The sequence below is a fragment of the Pollachius pollachius genome (genome assembly GCF_949987615.1).
Source record: "Pollachius pollachius genome assembly, chromosome: 10".
NCBI classification, from domain to species: Eukaryota; Metazoa; Chordata; class Actinopteri; order Gadiformes; family Gadidae; genus Pollachius; species Pollachius pollachius.
In genome coordinates, this window is record NC_136943.1 from 10,224,648 (window position 1) to 10,234,647 (window position 10,000).

General features: G+C 46.3%; 1 protein-coding gene across 1 annotated transcript in view; it reads right to left on the reverse strand.

Annotated features, from left to right (window-relative positions):
* The window catches only part of gpc3 (glypican 3), a gene marked incomplete at both ends in the record, with an annotated part of 93,814 nt that overhangs the window by 44,132 nt on the left and 39,682 nt on the right, over positions 1–10,000 (reverse strand). The gene's annotated exons all lie outside the window — the stretch shown is intronic.

The window sequence follows — 10,000 nt, forward strand, 5'->3', positions numbered from 1 at the left end:
AAAAACACAAACACAGAAACACACACACACACACAAAGACGCACAAAAATACAGCCGTGTGCCTATCTCTCTTCCTCTCTCTATGTTTTTCTTGTTTGGTCGCTCTGTCTCATTAGTGTGCACAAGACGCATTCACACAAACACACACACAAACACACAAACATGGATGCACATAAACACAAAAGCACACACGCACACGGAATGTTGAATTGTTTAATGAAGACAACAAAGCAGCCATCCCAAGATCAAAATCAAAATGTAGGCGATTGAACTCTGCATTTGACCTTTGCGTGCTCAGTACAAAATAGCACCCGGTGCCTTCAAGTCTGTAATAATCTCACTATGGACAGAAAGATGGAGCCAAGCGCAGCACGTTGCGAACCACTGATAAGTGCTATGTTATCTTCAAGTCGCACAGAGAGAAAGAGAGAGAGAGAGAGAGAGAGAGAGAGAGAGAGAGAGAGAGAGAGAGAGAGAAAGAGAGAGAGAGTGAGAGAGACAGAGACAGCGAGACAGAGAGAGAGAGAGAGAGAGAGAGAAAGAGAGAGTGAGAGAGACAGAGACAGCGAGACAGAGAGAGAGAGAGAGCGAGAGAGAGAGGTCTATGATAGGCTGGGTGGTGATGGGGGTTGGTTGCAGAGGAGATTCTGGCAGCAGAAGGGGGTTTCAGGCTCCATTACCAGTCTTGGCAGGGGAGCTAAGAGCTGGAGGGTTTTAGACAGGTGAAGAGGAAGCGAGAGTACCGACAGCAGCGACTCCAGAACGACCACTACATCAGTGTATGGAGAGTGAGAGCAATAACCGGCTTCTCTCGCTGGACTGGACGAGATACTGTTTGTGACACCTGCTGGGAAGTGGTTGGTCGTCCAGAATCTCATTTCACGTCTGGAAATGATCTCACTCTATTTTCAGTAAGAAAAACGATTCTGTGCCTGTGCATGTAAACACTCTTTTTCTGGGGAAAGCTTTGGGCTTTATTTGAGGGTCGATTTGAAGGCTCAATCTCACTCACTAATAGGTGAGATTCTAAGTTTGAAGAGGTTTTGGTTTGCCTATGTTGTATGCTTTCAAGCACATACTGAAGCACCAATTTATAGAACATATCAAGTAAATATAAACTACACAACGAAATATTTACATCCAATACATTTTATTTAATAGCATTCACACTCCTAAAACACTGCATCAATCTAGTAGAAGCGAAAGTAATGTACGAGGACAACCGCAGTAAGTGTCCTTAACCAGAGTTCATCAGCTTAAAGACCGGGGGCGGTAATAGTTCCGTCTATTCCGAGGCAGTGCGCTGCGCAAACTCTATGAGCATAACGTGAGGCAGAGCTGCCATTGACCTGCAAGCTCAGCGGATGTGTTATAAAGGGAAAGTTGGCAGAGGAGGAGAGATTGTGGGGTCTGTGTGGGAGGCTGCTTCACATGTTTTAGCGCAGGGCATCCATGCTGTGTCTGCAGAGCACTCCCCCTGTGATCAATGAGCAGGCAGATGTGCAAAATACAAGACAGGGCAAGGACGAAGAGACACATGGCCGCGCATACACGGTGCGCATGTGTGCGCAAACACACACACACACACACACACACACACACACACACACACACACATACATACACACCAGACACATGAACACACCCACACATAACTGATTGCACCGACATTCACGTGCACACATTCCCAAAAACACGTACACGCGCTCCACCGCGTGCAATACGCAAGACAATATTCAAGGTACAGGTAACTTAACATTTGCCTCCACTGGAATGACAAACCAAAGTGGGCAAGCGAACAGTAAATATCGACCCTGTCCTTCTTGACTCTGTTTCGATGGCAGCCTATTAAATCAAGCCCTGTAATGCAGATGGCACCTGCAGTATCTCTTACACCACTAGAGGCCAGGCCCTGTGTTTCAACACAAGGAGAGGGACTTAAGGGCTCTTCATAAGGTAATACAAAGGCTCTTAGTGATTCCAGGGTCAGAGAGCCTGTGGTGAAAAAAACAAACCAAAACAAGGGGTGAAAACGATTTCAAACCCATTTCCTGAGTGTGTAGTCCACTCTCTCTTGTTCCTCCAAGCAGGCCCGGATCAGGTGTCATTTAATGGATGGCAGAAGAGACTGAATGTCAGGGTCCCATGACACACCATGTAATAATGTGAGAGGATAGAAAGGCGTCCTAGAGTGGGGGGGAGGGGTAAGGGGAGTGGTAGCTATTCGATCATTAGATCACACTGCGATGTATAGTCCGATTCAGGAGCCCGTAGAGATGGAGGTGCAGGATGACCATTGGTTCATTCTTTCTCATCTAAGCCTGGAATCCTTCCAGGGACCTACAGCAGAAGAAAAAAAAAGTATCCACTTCGTCTCTGCTTTCTTTTCACCTTGAATGTCTCTTTTCTTTCACTGAGCACCAGCCAACTAATGTTTACTCCGAGGACTCGCAAGCTTGCTCTCAACTTACAAGGATATTAAACTATGGATATCCACCCCCCGAATTCAGTCCAAGACTCAACAAGTACGCTGTCACACGTCAATAGCAACCCGCTATGTTAGCGTAGCGGTTTGTAATGTATCTGAGGGCCTTTAAGAAGCCATCTCTACTCGAGCACGTCATCATTCACGCCACGGCAATTAGACTGTAATAAAACGCGGCATCAACCACGGTCTCCGGATTAATATGCAGGCATAAATGAAGAGATAGCAGGAAGACGAACTTCCATTCAAATACATCTCAGCAGTACAGGGCTGGAACAGGAGGACCATCAGTTATCCAGAGTTAGGGCCAGAACTTTAAAGGGGCTGTCACATGGAGCGGTCTCTCTTCTGATCAGGACGACCCCCTGGCTCGTTCATAAGTCAATGCCCTGCCTGGCCCGTGGCACCAGGGGCGGTGGTTAGCGATGTTGGTGGGCAGCCAGACACACCGTGCACGCTTCATCCATCAGACGGAAACGCAGTGGAACTGTCCTCAGGGCGGGGGGAGGATATAATACATTACCTCCCTCCAATGGGACTCATCCGTTTGGTGGATGGGCTGTCAGCCCCAGTCACCGTGGAGACGGAGGAGAATCTGCCAATGTCTCGTGGTGGGAGAGAGGTACCGGCCCAGTACCTGCAGGAAGAGCTAGCAGTAGGAGAGCTAACAGGAAGACTTAGCAGGAAGGGAACTAGCAAAGTGATCGTAAGCAGGAAGAGAGCTTACAGGAAAAGAGCTCACAGGAAGAGAGTGCTAACAAAAGGAGGGCTAACAAAAAGAGTGCTAGCAGGGAAAGCGCTAACAGGACAAGCACTAGCAGGAGGAGAGATAGTAGGGAGAGGGCTAACAGGAAGAGAGCTAGCAGGAAGAGGGCTAGCAGGAAGAGATCTAGCAGGAAGAGATCTAGCAGGAATAGAGCTAGCAGTAAGAGATCTAGCAGGAAGAGGTAACAGAAGGAGTTGGCTGCGCTCCACTGCTGTATACAGGCATGCAGTTTGTGGTAAACATTCAAATGGTATTGCCATATCGTGATATGCTATCACAATATTTATTTCATAAAAATCGAAAGAGGATATGGTATCCACATCATGTAGCCATAACGTGGCCCATGTAACCAGATGAATGCTCTAGAGAAGAACTAGAGGAGTGGGTCCTATTCCAGGCATTGGTGCCATGGCTGGAGGGGTAATGGGGGGTAGTAGGGTGGGTGGCTTGTGTGATTCCAGGAACTCCGCCGACAGGATGCTGGTAAGAAGCAGATAGCATCACCAGAGCACCAGGTCAATGGTCGGCAGGGATCAGACAAGTATTGGGTTACTCCATCTGTAGGAGACTACCTACTTACAGGCCACGGAACACACACACAAACGCACACACACACACACACACAAAGGGATGAGCAAACACACAAACAGACAAACACACACGTGTGCGCAAGCATACTTGGACGCCAGCACACACGCGCACACACACACACACACACACACACACACACACACACACACACACACACACACACACAAGGGCATGCAACCATGAAAAACCACAGGCAAACACACAGACAGAATCAAGCCTGAACACATACACAGCCTGGACACACACAAACACAGCAACACACAGCCACAGACCCTTGCATGAATTCATGCAAGCACAAGTGTGTGTGTGCATGCTTACACACACACACACACACACACACACACACAGACACGCACCCACATGCATGTGCATATGCTCATGTGCACACACACAAACACACACACACACACACACACACACACACACACACACACACACACACACACACACGTATTAATACAGGGACGCAAGGCTGCACTCAAAATAAAAACATGCACAGGTGCAGTCTGACAGTGCACAGCGGAGGCCACGGTCAGAGTGGTGGTGAAGAACATTTGGTGCACCACAGTGTGATGGCAAGGTGTCCGTAATGTGTGATGGAGCAGAGGATCCACTACCACTACTACTACCACTACAGTCACTATATTAACCATAAGCTCAACCTAGGCACTACGCACGGTATTGTACTCATTATAAAAGTCATCAAAGAGCATATTTTACTATATTAGTTAAATCAGAATCTCCCTCAACACACACACGCAAAATCAAATAAAATGTATAGGGTCGTATTGCACCAAGCGAAATCCCAGCAATACAAACACTATCCAAATATTAATAAAATGATTCTCTAGTCTAGTCGCTCGGCGCAGAATCATGGCTTCAGAAATAAAATGGATCCAAACAAACACTAACACACACACACACACACACACACACACACACACACACACACACAGACACACACAGACATACACACACACACACACACACTGACACACAGAACTACAATAACATGATGCAGGGCTATGAATGGATGCTGGATCGAATGCTGGAGAGAGGCTGGTGCCACGGTCCATACCGGGGTCAAAGTTGAACATCACTACGTCTCCTTCTGGCTGACCGGCGCCATCAGGAGAGAACGTCCAACTAGAATAACAGAATAAGGGTGTGTCTGTGTTTGTGGCTGGAGTGTGTGCGCGTGATTCTATGTGTGTGCATGGGCGTGTGTGTGTGTGTGTGTAGACGTGCGTGTTTCGAGGGTGTGTGCGTGGGCGTGTGTGTGTGTGCATAGGCGTGTGTCTTTCGAGGATGTGTGGGGTTGGAGGTTGTGTGTGCCTGTTCGGAGGGTTTGTCTGTTAGTTTGGAGTGTGTGTGTGTGTGTGTGTGTGTGTGTGGCGGTGGCAGCAGAGAGTGCCAGTGTTCATAGCGACACTCTCTGAAAGGCGGGCTTTGAAGCTCCAATCAAAGGCAGCTGGAGTCCACGGTGCCACGGAGCATCTCCAGCCAACACACACACACACACACACACACACACACACACACACACACACACACACACACACACACACACACACACACACACACACACACACACACACACACACACTCACACACACACACACACACACACACACACACACACACACACAGTTACATGTTCACAAGCTAGCAGCCAGACAGCTGATGCATCCATGCCAGGCCAATTCCAAAAAACGGAATCCAGCACATGAACAGAGAGAGATAATGAGATACACGCATACAGACACACACACACACACACACACACACACACACACACACAAACACACACACACACAACAACAAAGTTCTTGTTGCTCTCCAGGGCCTTGATTTGACGAGACTGAAGAGCCCGTAGGCATTACAGAATGATGAGGTCAGGCCGGGAGAGAGAGAGAGTGAGAGAGAGGCAAGACTGCAGAAGTCATCATGGACATGACTGGAGCGTTGCTCTCCCAATCAAGCACGGAGCGTTAATAGCCTCACATGCATCCCTGAGCAGAGCCGGAGGTTAGTGTTCAGTTCCCAATACCTAACACCCCCTCATTTAGCCCGGAGCTATCCCTCACGCTCATCCCGCTCACGCACCGCCACATGCAGTGGCCTAATTAAAAGAGGAGGGCGTGTTTGCCTAGTTACAATAATACATGACAATGGTACAAATAATAAGGGAATGGGTTTATTGTGGCTGCCCTTTGCTGACCTCCATGGACACTTGAAGCGCTTCACAATGAACTTAACACATTCAAGGACACAACGCAAACATGTCAAGCACACATCACCCGTCAGTCAAAAACACATTTACGCAACAACACAACACACACACACATCATTCACAGGTACATGAAAAACACATCAGACTCACATCAAGCACATATCACACCCACATCTCAAAAACATTCACACACTAGCAACAACCAGGTCATGGGAAGCAGCTTTTATGGACTTGCTGGATGGAGGTCCTGCCCAGGTATGTACCCTGCTGTCACTAAGCAAAGACCACTCATCTACTGTCTATTGACGTTGGAGTCAAGTCATGACATCTCCAGCCAAAGTCTTCAGTTGTCAACTCCCAGTCTGTGTTGCGTCAACGTAACAGCAGAGCCATCAGAACAGAGATGCGCATCAATGTCTAGATAAACTCAAATAGCACCACACCGTCCATTCACCCAAGACAAGAAGATCGGGACTCGAGTACAACAACACTGCTCTCAATGTCTGAGCGTTAACGCTGGTCCAGTCTAGCTAGGTTAGCACACTGTGGCCTTATTACTGTCATGGTTAGGCGTTTGATTCCCACCGAGAAAGTATGCAATTACTATATCGTACGCATTTTGAGATAAAAGCAAACACAAAACGGAATACAGGACATGTTTGTACTGATATTGTATAGAAGAAGATGAAAAAGGAATCAATAGTAGGTATTAATATATATTATTGATGCTATTCATCATTGATGCTATCAATGTGGTTCGGTATCCCAGCCGACGATACGAACATAGACACCGCCTTTTGTGCAGTGGGTTTACTTTGTAACGCAGATCAAATAAGAGCAGGGAACTGAACTGTAGCGGGGCTGAACTCTTGACGGGAGGCAGCGAGGGGATACAGGGGCGGGCGGGTGAAACCCTCTGAACAGATGGGAGCACAGTGTGTGGAGAGAATGCCAGGGAGGGACAGGGGGAGAGGGGAACCAATACGGGAGAAGGACAGAAGGGAGGTGAGAGGAAAAGAGCTGAGGAAAAAATGATGGTTAAAAGTGTATGATGGGGTGACAGGGGTGAGCAGGTGATCAAGAGATGAGGGGGAGAGAGATAGAGACACGTTCCAATCATGAAGGGCGAATTGGAGAGAGAGAGTGAGAGGGAGAGAGAGTGAGCAAGAGAGAGAGAGAGAGAATGGAATAAAGGATTGTTAAAGCGCATAGAGGAAGAGAGAGAATGGGAGATAGGGGATGCGTGAGAGGAAAATATAAAAAGCAGGGTTAATATAGAAAGAGGCAGGAACAGAGCCAGATGAATTGTTACATTAGGCAGGTGAAAGCAAGGTGAAAAGCATCCTACAATCACAGAGAAATAAAGATCAAGTGCAAAACTTTAATTACCGTGGCAGCTCTTTATTAACTTCATTTAGCCAGCAGCAAAAGAAAAGAAAAAAGAGCACAGCATGCTACGTGTTAGGGGAGATGGTGCTCAATAATCAGGTTTGGAGTTTATAATACGTGACCAAAGAGTTGTTATGAGGGATTGGATTATCTGATGAGATAAATTCAGCCGTACCTCACACAAACTTTTCGAAAGAATAAACAGCAATTTGACAAAGTTCTGGCCGCAATCTGCATACATCATCATCTATTTATACAGTTTACCTAAACATGGATCTGAAGGTCCATTCAATTCACATAGATTTGCAGAGCACAATTAATGCTTCAAGACATAAAGGAGATGTGTGTGTAAGTAGGAGTGTGTGTGTGTGTGAGAGAGAGAGAGAGAGAGAGAGAGAGAGAGAGAGAGTATTATTAAAAATAAATGGCAAAACATTATAGAGAAGAGAAGAGCCAGAGAGAGAGGAAAAGGGTGTGTGTGTGTGTGTGTGTGTGTGTGTGTGTGTGTGTGTGTGTGAGTGTGAGTGCCTGTCGTCACCTCCTAGGGGGATTAAGGACATGGACCAGACTATGGTCTTTTTAATGATGCACAAACACTCAACTTTACACTCCTTTAGAGTGCAGGGATAACCAATAACAACTTAACACTCCACTATATCCTGACCCTACCAGTGTGTGTGTTAGCGTGGCTGTGACTGTGTTTACATGCATGCAGGTGTGAGTGCCATGTACCATGTTATTCACTGCAGAGTGTGTCGATGGCATCTTCAAAACATCACAGTGCCTCAGAAATAACCAGCAAAAACAGCTTTGAGGATAGGACGAACCGCGACACGATTGAGTCGGATGACACATCGGTAGCCTCATGTTGGCCCGCACAGGTGGCCCTCAAACAGAAACAACCTTAATGGGCCCTGAAAACCCAGGAGAGGAAAAATAGAACCACAGCAGTCCACGCAGACAGTGCAGCGATCAGTGCTTTGATCAGTTCTTCTGATGAAGTGTCCCTGCTCAGTTGGATGACCAGCAATGCGCCCTAGCAGGCAAGTACGCGCACACGCACGCACACACACACGCACACACACACCCACACACACACACACACACACACACACACACACACACACACACACACACACACACAATCTTTACCAGTGGGGACCAGAGAAAAAGAGGCCAGCATAGTTAAAATCCTGCTGTATGCAATGATGTAGTGTTGCAGAGCGTTAATGAGACCTATCGTTGTTCACATGGGACCGGCCAGTGGTTCATTACTTAGCTTCTTAGTGCCAACCCACAGCTACGGCTACGAGGAAGGTCCGGTCCCATCACGGGACAGAGTAAGCTCAGGGGCGCCACTAGGAATCAGCAGCCCTCTAAAAGGCCATTTAGTCTCTCGTTATGTCCCAGTTAGAGTTATACCATGCATCCCCATTACACCTGTGAACTCACACCTGGAATACCATTCAGAGAATGTGTGAGTGTAGCTTGGCCTACTGCAAAATTACCCTGTAAGTGTAAAACATGCAGGGTTAATTTAATTTGGTCCATTTTCAACATCATAGAACGTGGAAGTATGAATAACAAGTTTTACGGTATCAGCTGAACACTAAGCTTTTCATGAATTTATTATTGAAGAAATAATATTACTATTACTCATGGCTTATAGATAGGACTATAAGTCAAACTTATCACAAATTACAATTACAACTTTAAATAACTATCAACAATATTATTTGACATTGCTGTGTACATATAAAGTGGACATTTCCAATATCCACACATGAAATAAGGGTCTGAAATAAATCAAATCAGATTACTCTGAGAGTAATTACACAATTCGCAACGTCAAATACCAATTTGTTTTCAGATGACAAGCATGGATTTTGAAAGTCCCACTGTGCGCTCGTTAACTGAGGACAGACATTGCAAACTTGTTAAACACGAACAAAGTAAACGTCTTTTGTTTTGTTGTATGAGACTAGTGAAACTACTGTGAATGAAACTATTTCCAAATGGCAAGGGTTTTATGAATCTTCTGTGAAGGATTGGAAATAAGATAGGGAGAGCCTGCTGACTGCAAAGCAGAAGGGTTTTGGATTGGAGTTTATTAAAGCGAGCAAGGCAGCCTTCAAATCAAAGTAGTCTGGGAACAACAAGACCCATGTAATTAGTGTGGGGAAGACACCAGCTGCCTAATCAAAGGAGAAACAGAAAAAAAGTAAACCCATTCAAAATTAGCTTAAAATTTGTAAGCAGTGCAGTGATTCTCACACAGTAATAGTCGGTACCACAAATGAATGAGGACTGCCTATTGGCTGATAGACACCAGCCCAAAAAAAGAGGGGGTTAGGAAAATATTCTTGTAAAGGAGTAATAGGCTACTTATTATACATAGGCCCTATTATGATTTCAAGGATGCCCTGTATTCTTGGTTCATACAACCAACTGAATCGATACAGTTCGGACCAGAGGCAAGGAGGCAAAGCTCAGTGCAAGACAAAGCATGTTCAATTAGTCGGTTAGCTGGTTCGGA